Source organism: Triticum aestivum, chromosome 2B (assembly GCF_018294505.1).
Source record: "Triticum aestivum cultivar Chinese Spring chromosome 2B, IWGSC CS RefSeq v2.1, whole genome shotgun sequence".
Lineage (NCBI taxonomy): Eukaryota > Viridiplantae > Streptophyta > Magnoliopsida > Poales > Poaceae > Triticum > Triticum aestivum.
Genome location: NC_057798.1, coordinates 72,391,520 through 72,411,327, shown reverse-complemented (window position 1 = coordinate 72,411,327; position 19,808 = coordinate 72,391,520). Strand labels below are relative to the sequence as shown.

The 19,808-nt window shown below is 44.0% G+C and overlaps 1 pseudogene; it reads right to left on the bottom strand.

Annotated features, from left to right (window-relative positions):
* Positions 1–1,008: 1,008 nt before the first annotated feature.
* Positions 1,009–3,255, bottom strand: LOC123043542 (pyruvate decarboxylase 2-like; annotated as a pseudogene).
* Positions 3,256–19,808: the final 16,553 nt, after the last annotated feature.

Here is a 19,808-nt window from a genome sequence, read left to right as displayed (position 1 = left end):
CAAACATCCAAATTAAGGCAGACCGACATCACCATCAGGTACTATATATTTCCTGGAGCAGACCAGAGGAGGGTTGGCTGAAAGTGAATGTCGATGGAGCCATGAAGAAGGAAGGAGCACGGGCTGGCGGAGGAATGGTCGTGCGTGATCATCATGGCATGTTTCGCGCGGGGGCTTGTCATTTTTTTCTCTAACGTCACTGTTCCCGAGCATGCGGAATTGTTGGCTTGCAGCAGAGGAGTCCAATTAGCGGTGGAGCTTGGTGCAGAGAGTAGCAAAACTGTTTGGGCCAAGGCCGGCCTCCTGGACTTGGCAATCTCACTCATGTGAATCTGCAGCAGATTTCTTGGCCTTTGAGATAAAGGACTGGGAACTTGCCCAAACTGTTTGGGCCAAGGCCGGCCTCCTGGACTTGGCAATCTCACTCATGTGAATCTGCAGCAGATTTTTTGGCCTTTGAAATAGCTAGGAGGCACATGATGCGCTCTGGCATGTCTTCTTTGCAGCTGCTGCCGTAGCGCTTTGGCATGATCGGAACGAGCAAGTTTTTCATAACAAGTGTTGGACAGCTGGGAGGATTCTCACTGAGGTTGCCGACCTGATCAAGCTACGGAGACTGCAAGCACCCGAGGGAAATGTCAGGGAACGTCTATCTTCTTGGGCTGATAGAACGCCTACATGTAAAATGACTTTCACCCAGGCTACGGCCTGTTTTGAAAGCATAAGGTAGAACATGATCTACCTTTTCTTTCAAAAAAAAAAAGGACTGAGAAGAGCTCGAGGCTAAAGATTGTCAAACTTATTTTGTTTAACTCTCTGCAGTAGAAAGACGACATAAGAAGAATCGTTCAACTTTATTAATCAATAATTATTCGAGCCTAGAAAGTAGTATGCGAAGTTTGCATGCATGCAAGCATACTACTCCCTCCGTTCCTAAATACTTGTCTTTCTAGAGATTTCAACAAGTAACTACATACGGCACAAAATGAGTGAATCTAAACTTTAAAATATGTCTACATACGTCCGTATGTTGAGTCCATTTGAAATGCCTAGAAAGACAAGTATTTTGGAACGGAGGGAGTAGTAGTAATCAAACGTACGCTGGATTCTAGTAAATCGAAAATGCCTCGCTCAAATCATCAAAATCGAGATCTAGTATAATGTCTACTGCGGGTTGGGTGGCCTAGAGTTGGCGGCGGAAACCCTGGATCCCCACTCGAGGAGCTCCTTGCTGGTGTCGTCCTTGTGCGCCACCACCTCGATGAAGCACAGGCAGTCCTTCTTCTCCTCGGTCGCTGTCGCGATGGCCGCCGTCAGCTCCTCCTCGCACGTCACCTTGGCGGTCCAGCAGTTGCCCTCGCCGTTGTGGATGGCGTCGATGAGGCCGGTGTAGTTCCAGTTCTTGATGACGTTGTATGGCCCGTCGTGGATCTCGACTTCGATGGTGTAGCCACCGTTGTTGATGAGGAAGATGATGCTGTTCTGGCCGCAGCGGAGCATGGTGGACACGTCCTGCGCCGTCACCTGGAAGCTGCCGTCGCCGATGCAGGCGATGACGCGCTTGTCGGTGGCGCCCTGCGCGTAGCCGAGCAGCGCCCGACCGACCACCCGATGGAGCCGTACTGCATCTGGAACTCGTACCTGCACGCACGGATCACAAGGCTGCTCATATCAACTTAGCAAAACCGCAAGATGTTAATTGATCGGAATACGTACCCGCAGCCGTCGGGGAGCTTGAGCTTCTGGCAGTTGAACCACGAGTCGCCGGTCTCGGCGATGACGGCGCTGTCGCCGGTGAGCATCTTCTGGATGTGCTTGAAGAGCACGTTGACGCGCAGCGGCTCGCCGGGCTCGCTCTCGGGCAGGTGCCCCTCCGGCACCCAGATCCTCTTGTAGTTTTCGTAGGCCGTCGTGTTCTTCTTGAGGCGCTTGCCCAGCTCAGTCAGGAAGTCCTTCATCATGATGCAGCCGAAGGCCGGGCCGTTGCCGACGGTGACGCGGTCGGGCTGCACGATCACCGCCTTCTCCTTCTTGAGCAGGAAGGAGTAGCCCACCGAGCTGTAGTCGTTGAAGATGGGGCCGGCGAAGAGGTAGGCGTCCGCCGACTCCACGATCTCGGCGCAGAAGGCCGTGCTCACCGCGCCCCAGTAGGTGCCGAGGAAGCGTGGCAGCGTCTCTGCCACCAGCCCCTTGGCCGACGGCATGGTCGCCACCGCGTAGCCGCTCGCGTCCGCCAGCTCCGCGAATGCCGTGCCTGCCTTGGCCACCCGCAGCTTGGGCCCCGCCACCATCACCGGCTTCACCGCCTTGTCCAGGAAGGCCACCGTCGCCTCCACGGCCGCCTCCAGGCTCATCTGGTTGCTCATCCTGCATGCATTGCACACGTCAATTCATCCGTCATATATATCTTCCCATGCATGCATGCAGCGCATGATCGATCATGGCACGAACGTATCATCAAGAAAATAAAAGCAGGAAAGAACGAAGGGAGCATACAAACCTTGGTGCGAGGAAGTAGGGGACGGGGTCGCGGCTGAATGTGGGGTGGGGGACGGCGGGGAGGTTGCAGCTGACGCTGATGTAGACCGGCTTGCTCTCCTTGAGAGCCGTGGAGATGGCCTTGTCGATCTGCTCATGGGCGTCGTCGAGGTTGTTGACGACGGCCTGGTAGCACGTCACCGGCGTGAAGCACCGCAGCTCCTGAGAGAAATCAGGGAGGCCGATGGTGTGATGAAGAATCCTGTTGGTGCCGTAGTCGTTCGAGTTGGGCCCGCCGACGATGCAGATCAGGGGGAGGTTCTCGCTGTACGCGCCGGCGATGGCGTTGAGCACGCTGAGCCCGCCGACGGTGAAGGTGACGGCGCACGCGCCGACGCCCTTAGCGCGCGCGTACCCATCGGCGGCGTAGCCGGCGTTGAGCTCGTTGCAGCAGCCGACGAGGCGGAGCCCCGGCTCGGCGATGAGGTGGTCGAGGAGGGTCAGGTTGAAGTCGCCCGGCACGGCGAACACGTCGCTCACGCCGATCTGCACCAGGCGCCGCGCCAGGTGGCGCCCCAGCGTGGCGTGCGGGGAGCCGACGAAGGTGGGCGCCGACGCCGGGAACGTCGCCGGGCACGCCACCGCGCCGCTCGGCGCCCCCTTGGGCCCGTCAACGGATCCGATGCCCGTCTCCATGGTAGGTCGGTCGATCGAGGTACGTACGCGAGGAGCGATTGGGAGGCGACAACTATTTTCTTGGATGGTTTGACCCGTGTTGGTCGTGGCTATTTATATGACGAGAGAATCATGGACGGCAAGTAATAGAATCCGGCAAGGAGTCTTTGGCCTTCGATTTTGTCGCCTGCTATGTCGCTGCGTCGTGGGGTCGGGAGCCTCCTCGGGGCCACCTGTCATCCGGCGGTGGAGGTGGAAGAGGCATTATTTCGTTTGATTTGATTTTAATCGGGTGTTAATACGGAGGGATTTTGGTTTGGACAGCAAGACAAAGTTTTTCTTACGCCACAAGGTGGTCGGGGGCCGGGCCACTTCTTCTTTTTCTCACAAAGTAGTAGCAACAAGTTTCCTTGAAAAAAAAGTTCCACGAGTGAGGACGTCCTGAACCTAGGTGCATCTACACCCGTTTTTCTAAAGCATTTTAAACGCGTTTTAAAATGTCCAAAAAATTAGAAAAACACGCGTACAACTCCGCAAAAAATATGTGCACGGCACAAAGTTTTATGAAAAATTATCTTTCTATTCTGCATCTGCAAAAACAAAAATATTAGTGCTAGAAAATAGTGTTCCATGAGCCCCTTTTTTGTCTTTTTGCAAAGGCCCGAAAAAGGCCGCCTATCCGCGAAACTATCTGCACACACACAAAATGTGAAGATATGCGCGTGCAACTTTTTTAGATTTTTTTGGCACTGAGAAATATATTTTTTAGGTGGGTGCAAATATACCCTGCTTCATCCATGTATTTTTTCAAGTTTCACTCTAAATATGTAATACAATCGACAACTAGACCAACTGGTCATTTTATTCTATCAGGGAGTCTCCAACACTGACCCGAAAATTTGCTCCGGCATTCGTCCTCGGACAGCGGGAGCAGTCCGCGGACATGATGCGAGAGGCGGCCATCCAATGTTATCCTGTATATATCCGTCAGTAAAGGGCAATTTCAAATTCAAATAAAGTCTGATCCATAGCGCCCTCTGAATCACATGTCTAATCACAACCAAAAAGAGACAAGCATGCTTAAAGTTTTTACATGCCTAATCACAAAAGAATATCAGTTTGGCAGTCCATGCAAAAATAATTGCCCCGCCGAACCGGTAATCCGAGCCTCCGAGCTGATGCTCAAGGTGCCGCCGCCATCGCCGCCGCGTATGAATCCTCGGCCTCGGCCTCCTTTTCTGCCGCTACGTCCTCCTCCTTGTCTGCGGCCTCCAACTCATCTTTATGTCGCTGCAATATCTTGTAGTGGACGGCTTGCACGATCATCCTTGCATCGGCATCCAAAGACACCACATTCAATGACAACATCTTGGCGTCCTCTGTATTGGCTGCGATCTTCACCTTCTTTTCTTTCAGCACCGCCTTCTTCTCCTCGGGCATGACCTTCTTCTCTTCGATTATGGCCCTATTCTCTTCTAGCGCTAGCTTCTTCTCAATCGCGTCCATCAAAAGTTTGAACCTCTCCGCCTTCTCTTTTATACTTGATGTCCGAGCGCTTGACATATGCCTCCCACTTCTTGGTCAAGATGTCCTCGAACCTCACCGTCATCTTCACCCCGCACCTTCTCGCTTCACCCTCTCCTCCTCCCACTTCTTTCCCCGAAACCCTCTTCTAATATTCTTGGGTAGTTCTTTTGTTGGAACGGTTGGGTCACTGGTTTCTTCCTCAGTGGCTTGGGCGGCGGTCTTGGCTATCTATACGTTCCACTTCGGTTTCCCATTCAACTTCAACCAACAATGCATGACGGTGAAGTTTTTCTTCTCCAACTTCTGGAACACTGTACACACACAAGAAGGCTAAAAAAACATTGTCAACAAAACTATGCACATCTGGCTAGGGATTAATAAAACTATGCACATCCGGCTAGCGATCAACAAAACTATGCACATCCGGCTAGCGATCAACAAACTATGCTCATCCGTCTAGTGATCAACAAAATTACGCACATCCAACTAGTGGTCAACAAAACTATGCACATCCGGCTAGTGACCAACAGAAGTATGCACATCCACTCATCTTAACACGCTTCATCAACTGTCTTAGGACATTGATTTCTGCTAAGTGTTGTGCCATGTGACATCAGGAGAAAAACCTTTCTGTGCGTTTTCCATTTTAAACTTCTTTAAAACCTTTGTTAATGTATGTGCTTTGGCTTAGCACAATTAGACATCTTGATCTATCTCTATAGATCTTTATGTCTAATATATATAAGCTGCTTTGCCTAAGTCTTTCATCAAAAAACACATTTTCAATTAATCTTTTATTGTGCTAAGAAACTTTAAATCATGTCCAATCAATAATATGTCATCTACATGTATGATTAGAAAAACTATAGAGCTTCCACTAAACTTCTTGTATACACCAGCTTCTTCATTATTTTAATGAAGACAAACTCTTTTAACCACTTCATCAAAACATTGACTCCAACTCCTTGATGCTTGCTTCAAACCATAGATAGACCTTTGAAGCTTTCACACAATTTACGACATCCATAGGATCGACAAAACCTTCCGATTGTATCATATATACATTCTGTTGGGGATTTCTATTCAAGAAAGTTTTGGCATCCATCTGCTATCACTTGTAGTCGAAATATGCAGTAATTGCCATCATAATCCGCACGGACTTTAGCATTGCTACTAAGAGAGATTCATCATTATCGATTCTCACAATCTGCGAAAACCCTTTCGCAACTAGCTTTGCTTTATGGATGGTAGGATTACCATCAGTGTTTGTTTTTCTTGAAGATCTGTTTACATTGTATGGGTTCCACACCCTCTGGAGGATTTAACCAAGTTCCAAACCTGATTCTTGTATATTGACTTTATTTCGGATTTGAGTCATTCTTTTGAGATGGCCGCCGCCATAGCTTCCTTGTAATACGCAGGTTCATCTTCTTCTAAAATGAATATTTCATTATGAAATTATTCAGAAGGTTCGATAACTCTTCCTGGCCTACCGATTCAGTTACAGTCTTAACTGGAGTTTGTGCATCTGGTGTAGCAAGTTTTGTTTAGTTATCCAGACAACTTTCGGTTCATTAGTCCTGCTTACTTTCGTCGAAGATTCAGTAATCACGTCAAGCTGTAATGTCCTCCCACTTACTTCTTTGCGAGAAACTCCTTCTCGAGAAAGCGTTCATTCTTTGCGACAAAAACTTTGCCCTTAAACTTTTTGTAGAAGGAATACCCAATTGTCTCTTTGGGATAACCTACAAATTAGCATTTATCCGGATCAAGTATTCCATAACTCATATGGTGTTGTCTTGCCAGACTATTTGACTGTGCTCTGTTTAGTGTATATGTTGTTGTTTCAAGTGCATATCCCCAAGATAATAAAAGCAGATATGTATGTTATACAATTATTCAAATGTTTGCTAAACTCATGACTCATATATAGTTCTTCATGATTGAAGAACCTTTTATCTTTAGTCATAATGATTCTTAACTTCATTCTAAATTTCTTTGAACCTTTCAAATATTATAGACTTAAGTTTCATCAAGTAGATCATATCTACTCAAATCATCAGTGAAATGAAGTATAAGTATTCACGCGCCCTGGTATTTTTATCGGAACACATACATCACTATGTATTTTGTCAATTGATTCAACACCAAAAGATCTCAATACTCCATCTATATGCAACTTTTGCGTATGTTATTTTCCAATATGACTAAGCAGTGCCACACTTAAGCGGTGTTATCATCCTTCTCCAGATGTTTAGAATGTTATAAGTATTATATTCAAGATTCATTATGAATAAACCACCAATAATAGAGGTAAATCCAAAACCATATTCTTATAACAAATTGAACAACCATTGTTTAGAACTTATAAGAATATCTGTTGCATAACCCAGAACATAATGTTTTACACAACTTCGGAATGAAATAAGTATTATTTACTTCTAAGATAAATCTTGAAGATAAACTAAAGACATGACTTTAACGGCTTGAGTAGCGAACCCATCACCATTTCCGACTTGCATCACGACTCCATTCCTTCTCAACTTGCAAGCTTTATGCAGTGCCTGCATCGTTTGCAGAGAGCAACCAATTAGTATCAAATACTCATGAAACCACAGTGTTTAGAAAATGTTCATGAATAGAAAACATATTCCAGAATTTAAAATTTGGTCAAAGTTTTTAAACAGTTCAATGAATTTTAAATTTCATGAATTAAAAGAGAGGAAATTAGAAAAATCTTCCTTACTTTAATCTTTTTTCATGGAACTAAAAAAGAGTTCAGGAAACTCAAAAAACGGTGGTGGATTTAAAAATGCTCATGAATTTCAAAATTTTAGAAAAGTAACTAATATGTTCAACATATCTTTGAAAATTGTCAGTATGTGTTAAAATAAGTTCAATGTGTATTTTAAAAAAATCAACATATATTTAAACATTGTTCAGCATATAATAAAAAAAGTGTTCAACATATGTTAGAAAAATATCGAATATGTGTTAAATAAGTTCAACCTATGTTTTAAAAAAGTTCAACATATATTTAAACAATATTCAACATATAACATAAAATGTTCAACATCTATTTTTTCAAAATTTTCATGCATAAAAAATGGTATTTATAAAAATGCTGAAAAGAAACCGGGTTTCAGAAAAAACCACATCGCGATAAAATTTGCGGTGCACATAAAAACATATGTAGTGATTGCTATTGGGCCGACCCACACTGTAGTACTTGTGGGCGATTTGCCCCTAGCGCTCGCTAGGGGCGATATATGGCAATTATGAATCATGTATTACCGTATTGAACGACTAATTAAATCCTGAAGAGATGAAGGCTAATAAAGCCACGGGAAACAAACTACCGAAAAGATTCGTGCACCAAACATCTAATATACAAGTGAGGGGAAACGTCATATGTGAAAACAGCGTGGCAAGGCACACGCTACGCGCTGATGATAAGGTGATGTTCTGATGCTGACGAAACAAACTACCCAAAAGAATAGTGCAGCAAACATCTAATATACAAGTGTGGGAAAACGTTATATGTGAAAACGGCGTGTTACGCGCTGATGATAAGGTGATGTTCAGAAACTTCATGTACGTACCTTCTCCGATATTATAGATTTTGAAGTTGCCATTTGCTCCTCTCTTCTCCGTATAGAAACCTTCAGAACCCCCAAGTATTTGTGTCCATACCAGAATGAAGGCATGGAAAAGGGACGGGAATTTCGTCAGTTCAGATCCAGGGCGGGGGCCAATCCCCCCCCCCCCCCCCCCCCCCCCAAACAAAATAATTTGTGCTATTTATTTAAATTCTTTAATGATTCTATATTTTATACTCCCGCATGCCAACTTATAGTGCATATATTATATATATTTTAAAAGTCGATCTTTTAAATATTGATCAAGTCAACAATCTGTCATTTTGTGTTTCCTCGCGTGATGTTGGTTTCGACATTATTCGTGGTCGCAACATTTCAGATCAATTATTGTCCATGGATTTCTTACTTTGGGGCACTGGGGATTCTGATCTTCGGATTGCTTATATGAATTATCTTCGCTCAGTCAATCAAGAATGGACGGTGGTTAATCGCAACAACACCAACAGATCATATGCTCAAGCTGCCCAAGAACCTCGTTTTTTTGTTCCAAAAGTTAATCAACTTAATTCGGGTCCAACTTCAGTTTCTGCTGCATTAACTTCGCCAAATAATACTCCTTTAGGGAGGGCGGATCAACGCATATTCAAATTCCTGCATCTGTGCAATCTACTGGGCCAACTTCTATTAGCAGACAGCCGGCCCGCTTTCGTAACTTCTGTGTATGTTGTCTCGCTTCGGACCACCTTAGGCCCGCTTGCACTAACCGCATCTGTTGCCGGGCCTGCAAAAGACTGGGCCACATTTGGTCATCCTGCTTTTTTTTTTCTAAATCGGGGGTTAACGCCATGGCTTCCGGTGTTAGATTTCCCCCCGAGGCAAATTTGGCAGCAAACCTTAATCAGCGCGCCTTCCCAAGTTGGTGACGACCAGCACCGCCAGAGCCCCTCCCCTCTGTGACCAAACCTCCATCCCTTTGGCGAGGGTGTTACCTCCCAGTTCCTCGCCTGCAACAAATCCCCCTCAGCCCATCCTCACCACCAACATCTCGAGCTCTGCTGCCTCTCCAATGGCCACCTTCCCCTTTGATCCTATGCCTTTCGTCCCACGAGGTTTCTCTGTGATTGAGGTGGACGATCGACCAGCTTGCGCCTGTGTGGTCTGCAGAGATTTTTCTGCGGCTAATGAAGACCTGGCGATTGTCTCTATCCTTCTGATGCCTGTCGGTGAGGTCCCCTTTGCTAATGTCAGAGAAGTTTTGGGAGATTTTCTTACTCAGATTAAACATGTGGGCTTCAAATCTATCAGTCCTTGTCCTTTTGGCCAAGCTTTTGTTCGCTTCAATAGTGTAGCAGAGAGAGATCTGCTTGCTGGTAGCGGTCCACACAGACATGATGATATTCACTATGTTTTTGGAAGGCATAATCAAGGGTTAACTGGAAGAAATTCCATTTAGACAGAGAAGTTTGGCTGTTGTTAGTGGGTCTTCCTGCGGATCTTAGATGTATTCATGAGTTAGCCAATTATGTGAGAAGCTTTGGAAAGATGTCTGTTTGGGACAGGGCTAAATCCTCTGATGCATCAGTTTTAATTAAAGTTTATGTTGATGATCTCAAGGAGATACCTGCCAGCATTGTGGTTTCTTCTGATAAGAAAGAAGGGGAGTCTTGGACTTTCCCAGTTGTCATTATTCATGATATATAGTCCTATTGGATAAGGCCCACCAGATGAGGATCCAATCCCTGTTGATGGTAATCCACACCCCAGACCTGATGTAGAGCACCATCATCCTAATCAAAACCTGATCATTGGTCCTTTCCTGGATGTCCATAATGTTGGGGAACATAGTAATTTCAAAATTTTCCTACGATCACGAAAGATCTATCTAGGTGATGCATAGCAACGAGAGGGGAGAGTGTGTCCACGTACCCTCGTAGACCGAAAGTGGAAGCGTTAAGTAAAGCGGTTGATGTAGTCGAACGTCTTCGCGATTCAACCAATCAAGTACCAAACGCAGGGCACCTCCGCGATCTGCACACGTTCAGCTCGGTGATGTCTCTTAAACTCTAGATCTAGCTGATGCCGAGAGAGAGTTCCGTCAGCACGATGGCATAGTGATGATGATGATGAAGCTACCGGCGCAGGGCTTCACCTAAGCACTACGATGATATGACCGAGGTGGAAAACTGTGGAGGGGGGCACCGCACATGGCTAAAGATCAATGTGTGTGTCCATGGGGTGCCCCCTCCCCCATATATAAAGGAGGGGAGGAGGGGGTCGGCTGGCCTCATGGGGCGCGCCCCAAGGGGAGGAATCCTACTCCTACTAGGAGTAGGTTGCCCCTTTCCTAGTCCAACTAGGAGGGGAAGGAACGAGGAAGAGGGAGAGAAAGAAAGGGGGGTCGGCCCCCTCGCCAATTTGGATTGGGCTTGGGGGGCGCGCGCCTCCACCTGGTCGCCTCCTCCTCTCTTCCACTAAATCCCATGTAGGACCATTAACCCCCCGGGGTTGGGAACCCCCCGATACTCCAGTTTTATCCGAAACTTCTCCGGAACATTTCCGGTGTCCGAATATAGCCGTCCAATATATCAATCTTTATGTCTCGACCATTTCAAGAGTCCTCGTCATGTCCATGATCTCATTCGGGACTCCGAACAACCTTCGGTACATCAAATCACATAAACTCATAATACCAATCGTCATCGAACGTTAAGCGTGCGGACCCTACGTGTTCGAGAACTATGTAGACATGACCGAGACATGTCTCCGGTCAATAACCAATAGCGGAACCTGGATGCTCATATTGGTTCCTACATATTCTACGAAGATCTTTATCGGTCAAACCGCATAACAACATACGTTGTTCCCTTTGTCATTGGTATGTTATTTGCCCGAGATTTGATCGTTGGTATGATCATACCTAGTTCAATATCGTTACCGGCAAGTCTCTTTACTCGTTCTTTAATACTTCATCTAGCAACTAACTCATTAGTTACAATGCTTGCAAGGCTTATAGTAATGAGTATTACCGAGAGGGCCCAGAGATACCTCTCCGAAACACGGAGTGACAAATCCTAATCTCGATCTATGCCAACCCAACAAACACCTTCGGAGATACCAGTAGAGCACCTTTATAATCACCCATTTACGTTATGACGTTTGGTAGCACACAAAGTGTTCCTCCGGTATTCGGGAGTTGGATAATCTCATAGTCTGAGGAACTTGTATAAGTCATGAAGAAAGCAGTAGCAATGAAACTGACACAATCATAATGCTAAGCTAACGAATGGGTCATGTCCATCACATCATTCTCCTAATGATGTGATCCCGTTCATCAAATGACAACACATGTCTATGGTTAGGAAACATAACCATCTTTGATTAACGAGCTAGTCAAGTAGAGGCATACTAGGGACAATATGTTTTGTCTATGTATTCACACATGTACTAAGTTTCCGGTTAATACAATTCTAGCATGAATAATAAACATTTATCATGAAATAAGGAAATAAATAATAACTTTATTATTGCCTCTAGGGCATATTTCCTTCAGTCTCCCACTTGCACTAGAGTCAATAATCTAGATTACATAGTAATGATTCTAACACCCATGGAGCTTTGGTGCTGATCATGTTTTGCTCGTGGAGGAGGCTTAGTCAACGAGTCTACAACATTCAGATCTGTGTGTATCTTGCAAATCTCTATGTCCCCTTCCGACACTTGATGACGGATGGAATTGAAGCGTCTCTTGATGTGCTTGGTTCTCTTGTGAAATCTGGATTCCTTTGCCAAGGCAATTGCACCAGTATTGTCACAAAAGATTTTTATTGGACCCGATGCACTAGGTATGACACCTAGATCGGATATGAACTTCTTCATCCAAACTCCTTCATTTGCTGCTTCCGAAGCAGCAATGTACTCCGGTTCGCTCGTAGATCCCGCCACGACACTTTGCTTGGAACTACACCAACTGACAGCTCCTCCATTCAATCAAAATACGTATCCGGTTTGCGACTTAGAGTCATCCGGATCAATGTCAAAGCTTGCATCGGCGTAACCATTTACGACGAGCTCTTTTTCACCCCCATAAACGAGAAACATATCCTTAGTCCTTTTCAGGTATTCAGGATGTTCTTGACAGATGTCCAGTGCTCCACTCAGGGATTACTTTGGTACCTCCCTGCTATGCTTATAGCAAGGCACACATCAGGTCTGGTACACAACATTAAATACATGATAGAACCTATGACTGAAGCATAGGGAATGACTTCCATTTTCTCTCTATCTTCTGCAGTGGTCGGGCATTGAGTCTGACTCAACTTCACACCTTGTAGAACAGGCAAGAACCCTTTCTTTGACTGATCCATTTTGAACTTCTTCAAAACTTTATCAAGGTATGTGCTTTGTGAAAGTCCAATTAAGTGTCTTGATCTATCTCTATAGATCTTGATGCCCAATATGTAAGCAGCTTCTCCGAGGTCTTTCATAGAAAGACTCTTATTCAGGTATCCCTTTATGCTATCCAGAAATTTTTTATCATTTCCAATAAACAATATGTCATCCACATATAATATTAGAAATGATACAGAGCTCCCACTCACTTTCTTGTAAATACAGCCTTCTCCAAAAGTCTGTACAAAACCATATGCTTTGATCACACTATCAAAGCATTTATTCCAACTCCGAGAGGCTTGCACCACTCCATAAATGGATCGCTGGAGCTTGCACACTTTGTTAGTACCCTTTGGATCGACAAAACCTTCTGGTTGCATCATATACAACTCTTCTTTTGGAAATCCATTCAGGAATGCGGTTTTGACATCCATCTGCCAAATTTCATAATCATAAAATGCGGCAATTGCTAACATGATTCGGACAGACTTAAGCATCGCTACAGGTGAGAAAGTCTCATCGTAGTCAACTCCTTGAACTTGTTGAAAACCTTTCGCAACAAGTCGAGCTTTGTAAACAGTAACATTACCGTCTGCGTCGGTTTTCTTCTTAAAGATCCATTTATTTTCTATGGATTGACGATCATCGGGCAAGTCCACCAAATTTCATACTTTGTTCTCATACATGGATCCCATCTCAGATTTCATGGCCTCTAGCCATTTTATGGAATCTGGGCTCATCATTGCTTCCTCATAGTTCGCAGGTTCATCATGGTCTAGTAACATGACCTCTAGAACAGGATTACTGTACCACTCTGGTGCGGACCTTACTCTGGAAGACCTACGAGGTTCGGTAGTAACTTGATATGAGGTTTCATGATCATCATCATTAACTCCCTCACTAATTGGTGTAGGAATCACTGGAACTGATTTCTGTGATGAACTACTTTCCAATAAGGGAGAAGGTACAATTACCTCATCAAGTTCTACTTTCCTCCCACTCACTTCTTTTGAGAGAAACTCCATCTCTAGAAAGGATCCATTCTTAGCAACAAAGATTTTGCCTTCAGATCTGTGATAGAAGGTGTACCCAACAGTTTCCTTTGGGTATCCTATGAAGACTCACTTCTTCGATTTGGGTTCAAGCTTATCAGGTTGAAGTTTTTTCACATAAGCATCGCAACCCCAAACTTTAAGAAACGACAACTTTGGTTTCTTTCCAAACCACAGTTCATAAGGCGTCATCTCAACAAATTTTGATGGTGCCCTATTTAAAGTGAATGAAGCCGTCTCTAAATCATAACCCCAAAACGATAGCGGTAAATCAGTAAGAGACATCATAGATCGCACCATATCCACTAAAGTACGATTACGACGTTCGGACACACCATTTCGTGGTTGTGTTCCAGGTGGCGTTAATTGTGAAACTATCCCATGTTGTTTCAAATGAAGACCAAACTCATAACTCAAATATTCTCCTCCACGATCAGATCATAGAAACTTTATTTTCTTGTTACGATGATTTTCCACTTCACTCTGAAATTCTTTGAACTTTTCAAAATTTTCAGACTTATGTTTCATTAAGTAGATATATCCATATCTGCTCAAATCATCTGTGAAGGTAAGAAAATAACGATACTCGCCACGAGCCTCAACACTCATTGGACCGCATACATCTGTATGTATTATTTCCAATAAGTCAGTTGCTCGTTCCATTGTTCCGAAGAACGGAGTTTTAGTCATCTTGCCCATAAGGCATGGTTTGCAAGCACCAAGTGATTCATAATCGAGTGATTCCAAAAGTCCATCAACATGGAGTTTCTTCATGCGCTTTATACCGATATGACCCAAACGGCAGTGCCACAAACAAGTTGCACTATCATTATCAACTTTGCATCTTTTGGCTTCAATATTATGAATATGTGTATCATCACTATCGGGATTCAACAAAAATAGACCACTCATCAAGGGTGCATGACCATAAAAGATATTACTCATATAAATATAACAACCATTATTCTCTGATTTAAATGAATAACCATCTCGCATTAAACAAGATCCAAATATAATGTTCATGCTCAACGCTGGCACCAAATAACAATTATTCAGATCTAAACCTAATCCCGATGGTAGATGTATAGGTAGCGTCCCGACGGCGATCACATCGACCCTGGAACCATTTCCCACGTGCATCGTCACCTCGTCCTTAGCCAATCTTCATTTAATCCGTAGCCCTGTTTCGAGTTGCAAATATGAGCAACAGAACCAGTATCAAATACTCAGGCGCTACTACAAGCATTAGTAAGGTACACATCAATAACATGTATATCAAATATACCTTTCACTTTGCCATCCTTCTTATCCGCCAAATACTTGGGGCAGTTCCGCTTCCAGTGACCAGTCCCTTTGTAGTAGATGCACTCAGTTTCAGGCTTAGGTCAAGACTTGGGTTTCTTCTCTTGAGCAGCAACCTTTTTGTCGTTCTTCTTGAAGTTCCCCTTCTTCCCTTTGCCCTTTTTCTTGAAACTAGTGGTCTTGTTGACCATCGACACTTGATGCTCCTTTTTGATTTCTACCTCCGCAGCTTTTAGCATTGCGAATAGCTCGGGAATAGTCTTGTTCATCCCTTGCATATTATAGTTCATCACGAAGCCTTTATAGCTTGGTGCCAGTGATTGAAGAACTCTGTCAATGACACTATCATCAGGAAGATTAACTCCCAATTGAGTCAAGTGGTTATGGTACCCACACATTCTGAGTATGTGTTCACTGACAGAACAATTCTCCTCCATTTTGCAGCTGTAGAACTTTTTAGAGACTTCATATCTCTCAACTCGAGCATTTGCTTGAAATATTAACTTCAACTCTTGGAACATCTCATATGCTCCATGACGTTCAAAACATCTTTGAAGTCCCTATTCTAAGCCGTAGCATGGCACACTGAACTATCGAGTAGTCATCAACACGCGTCTGCCAGGAATTCAGAATGTCTGCAGTTGCTGGCGCGGGTGGTACACCTAATGGTGCTTCTAGGATGTAATTCTTCTGTGCAACAATGAGGATAATACTCAAGTTACGGAGCCAGTCCGTGTTGTTGCTGGCATCATCTTTCAACTTATCTTTCTCTAGGAACGTGATACGTCTCCAACGTATCTATAATTTTTGATTGTTCCATGCTATTATTTTACCCGTTTTGGATGTTTATGGGCTTTACTTTACACTTTTATATCATTTTTGGGACTAACCTACTAACCGGAGGCCCAGCCCGAATTGCTGTTTTTTGCCTATTTTAGTGTTTCGAAGAAAAGGAATATCAAACGGAGTCCAAACGGAATGAAACCTTCGGGAGTAATCTTTTTGGAACAAACGCAATCCACGGGACTTGCAGTGGACGTCAAGCAACAGAGGAGGCGGCCACGAGGGTGCCTGACGCGCCCCCTGGGGGTGGGCGCCCCCCTCCCCCACCCAAGTGGGCCCCTCGAGCATCCACCACCTACTTCTTCCTCCTATATATATCCACGTACCCCGAAAACATCTAGGAGCACCATGAAAACCTAATTCCACCGTCGCAACCTTCTGTATCCGCGAGATCCCATCTTGGAGCCTTCGCCGGCGCTCCACCGGAGGGGGAATCGACCATAGAGGGCCTCTACATCATCTCCAAGGCCTCTCCTATGAGTTGTGAGTAGGTTACAAGAGACCTTCGAGTCCATAGTTATTAGCTAGATGGTTTATTCTCTCTTTTTGAATCTCAATACAAAGTTCTCCTTGATCTTCTTGGAGATTATTCAATGTAACTGTTTTTGCGGTGTGTTTGTCGAGATCCGATGAATTGTGGGTTTATGATCAAGTTTATCTATGAGAAATATTTGAATCTCCTCTCAATTCTTTTATGTGTGATTAAGTTATCTTTGCAAGTCTCTTCGAATTATCAGTTTGGTTTAGCCTACTAGATTGATCTTTCTTGCAATGGGAGAAGTGCTTAGCTTTGGATTCAATCTTGTGGTGTCCTTTCCCAGTGACAGCAGGAGCAGCAAGGCACGTATTGTATAGTTGCCATCGAGGATAAAAAGATGGGGTTTATATCATATTGGACGAGTTTATCCCTCTACATCATGTCATCTTTCTTAATGCGTTACTATGTTCTTATGAACTTAATACTCTAGATTCAGGCAGGAGTCGGTCGATGTGTGGAGTAATAGTAGTAGATGCATAATCGTTTCGATCTACTTGTCACGGACGTGATGCCTATATACATGATCATGCCTAGATAATATTTTGAACATAATGTGCATCGAGGGTTTTAAGAGGTTCCTCATCTCCATGAGTAGCAAGTACACCTAATATTTTTAGTATTTCGTGTTCCATATCCATAACTAAAGATAGAGAACAACTTAGAACAGCAAATAAAAATTACTTAGTGGTAAAGCAAACAAGCACACACGAGAATATTCACCCCACGCTATGACTCCCCGGCAACGGCGCCAGAAAAAGGTCTTGATAACCCGCAAGTATACGGGATAGTTGTAGCCTCTTTCGATAAGTAAGAGTGTCGAACCCAACGAGGAGCTAAAGGTAGAACAAATACTCTCTCAAGTCTTATCGGCCATTGATACGACTCTACACACGCTTAGTGTTTGCTTTACCTAGAACAAGTATGAAACTAGAAGTACTTTGTAGGTGTGGTAGGATAGGTTTGCAAGATAATAAAGAACACGTAAATAAAAAGTAGGGGTTGTTTAGATAAAGAAGCAATAAAAAGTAAGTATTAGTAGAGAGCTTTTTGTTACGAGAAAGTTATTTGTCCGAGGCAATCAATAACTAGACCGGTAATCACTATTGCAATTTTATTTGAGGGGCATAAGCTAACATACTTTCTATTCTTGGATCATATGCACTTATGATTGGAACTCTAGCAAGCATCCGCAACTACTAAAGATCATTAAGGTAAAACCCAACCATATCATTAAAGTATCAAGTCCCCTTTATCCCATACGCAAACAACCTACTTACTCAGGTCTGTGCTTCTGTTCACTCACGCCACCCACCATAAGCAAATCATAAACATATTGCAAACCCTACAGTGGGATCCCTCACGCTTCTGCGACACGGAGAGCACCATAGGACAGCGCCAATAATAAAACATGCAATTCAAACCAATCACGATCATCAATCAACCCATAGGACAAAAGGATCTACTCAAACATCATAAGATAGCCATACATCATTGGTAAATAATATATAGCGTTGAGCACCATGTTTAAGTAGAGATTATAGCGGGTAAGAGAGGAGTTACACCGCTGCATAGAGGGTGGAAGAGTTGGTGATGAAGGCAGTGAAGTTGTTGATGAAGATCGCGGTGATGATGATGGCCCCCGGCGGCGTTCCGGCGCCACCGGAAGCAAGGGGGAGAGGCCCCCTTCTTATTCTTCTTCCTTGACCTTCTCCCTAGATGGGAGAAGGGTTTACCCTCTGGTCCTTGGCTCCCATGGCTTGGGAGGGGCGAGAGCCCCTCCGAGATTGGATCTATCTATCTGTCTCTCTCTGTTTCTGCATTCCCAGATTCTGCCCCTTCACCGTTTCTTTTATATCCGGAGATCCGTAACTCCGATTGGGTGAATCTTTCGCCCAAATTTTTCTCATAAAATTAGCTTTATTGCTGCAAAAGAAGAGCGTCAACCGCCTTACGGGTGGCCCACGAGAGTGCCAAACGCGCCCAGGGGGAGGGCGCGCCCCCCTGTCTCGTGGCCACCTCGGGCACCGTTTCGCGTTGATTCTTCCTCCGGAAAATCCCAAATATTCCAAAATAATTCTCCGTCCGTTTTTATCCCGTTTGGATTCCGTTTGTTATTGGGTTTCTGCGAAACATAAAACATGAAACAAACAGGAACTGGCACTGGGCACTGGATGTTAGTCCCAATAATAGTATAAAAAGTTGCCAAAAGTATATGAAAGTTGAAGAATATTGGCATGGAACAATAAAAAATTATAGATACGATGGAGACGTATCAGCATCCCCAAGCTTAATTCCTGCTCGTGCTCGAGTAGGTAAATGATAGATAATTTTTGATGTGGAATGCTACCTAGCATAATCTTGATCATATGTCTAATCATGGCATTAATGTTGAGACACGAGTGATTCAAAGCAATAGTCTATCATTTTACACAAAAACCAATAATACTTTGAGCGTACTAATAAAGCAATCATGTCTTTTCAAAACAACAAGGCCAAAGCAAGCTTATCCCTACAAAATCATATAGTTTGGCCATGCTTCATTTTCGTCACACAAAATGCTCCCATCATGCACAACCCCGATGACAAGCCGAGCAATTGGTTCATACTTTTTAACGCACTTCAGCTTTTTCAACCCTCACGCAATACATGAGCACAAGCCATGGATATAGCACTATAGGTGGAATAGAATATGATGGTGGAGGTTTATATGGAGAAGACAACAAGGGGAGAAAGTCTCACATCGACGTGGCTAATCAACGGGCTATGGAGATGCCCATCAATTGATGTCAATGCGAGGAGTAGGGATTGCCATGCAACGGATGCACTAAGAGCTATAAGTGTATGAAAGCTCAAGCTGAAAACTAAGTGGGTGTGCATCCAACTTTCTTGCTCATGAAGACCTAGGACATTTGAGGAAGCCCATCGTTGGAATATACAAGCCAAGTTCTATAATGAAAAATTCCCACTAGTATATGAGAGTGACAACATAGGAGACTCTCTATATGAAGAACATGGTGCTACTCTGAAGCACAAGTGTGGTAAAAGGATAGTAACATTGCCCCTTTTCTTTTTCTTTCTTTTTTTCTTTTTTTTCTTTTTTTGGTTGGGCTTCTTTGGCCCCCTTTTTATTTAGGCTTCTTTGGCCTTTCCTTTTTTCTTCTTCTTTTTTTTCATGGGGCAATGTTCTATAATGATGATCACCACACTTTTATTTACTTACAACTCGATATTACAACTCAAAGATATGACTCTATATGAATGCCTCCGGCGGTGTACCGGGATGTGCAATGATCTGGCGTAGCAAAGACATCAAAAAATGGACAAGCCATGAAAACATCATGCTAGCTATCTTACGATCATGCAAGGCAATATGACAATAAATGCTCAAGTCATGTATATGATGAT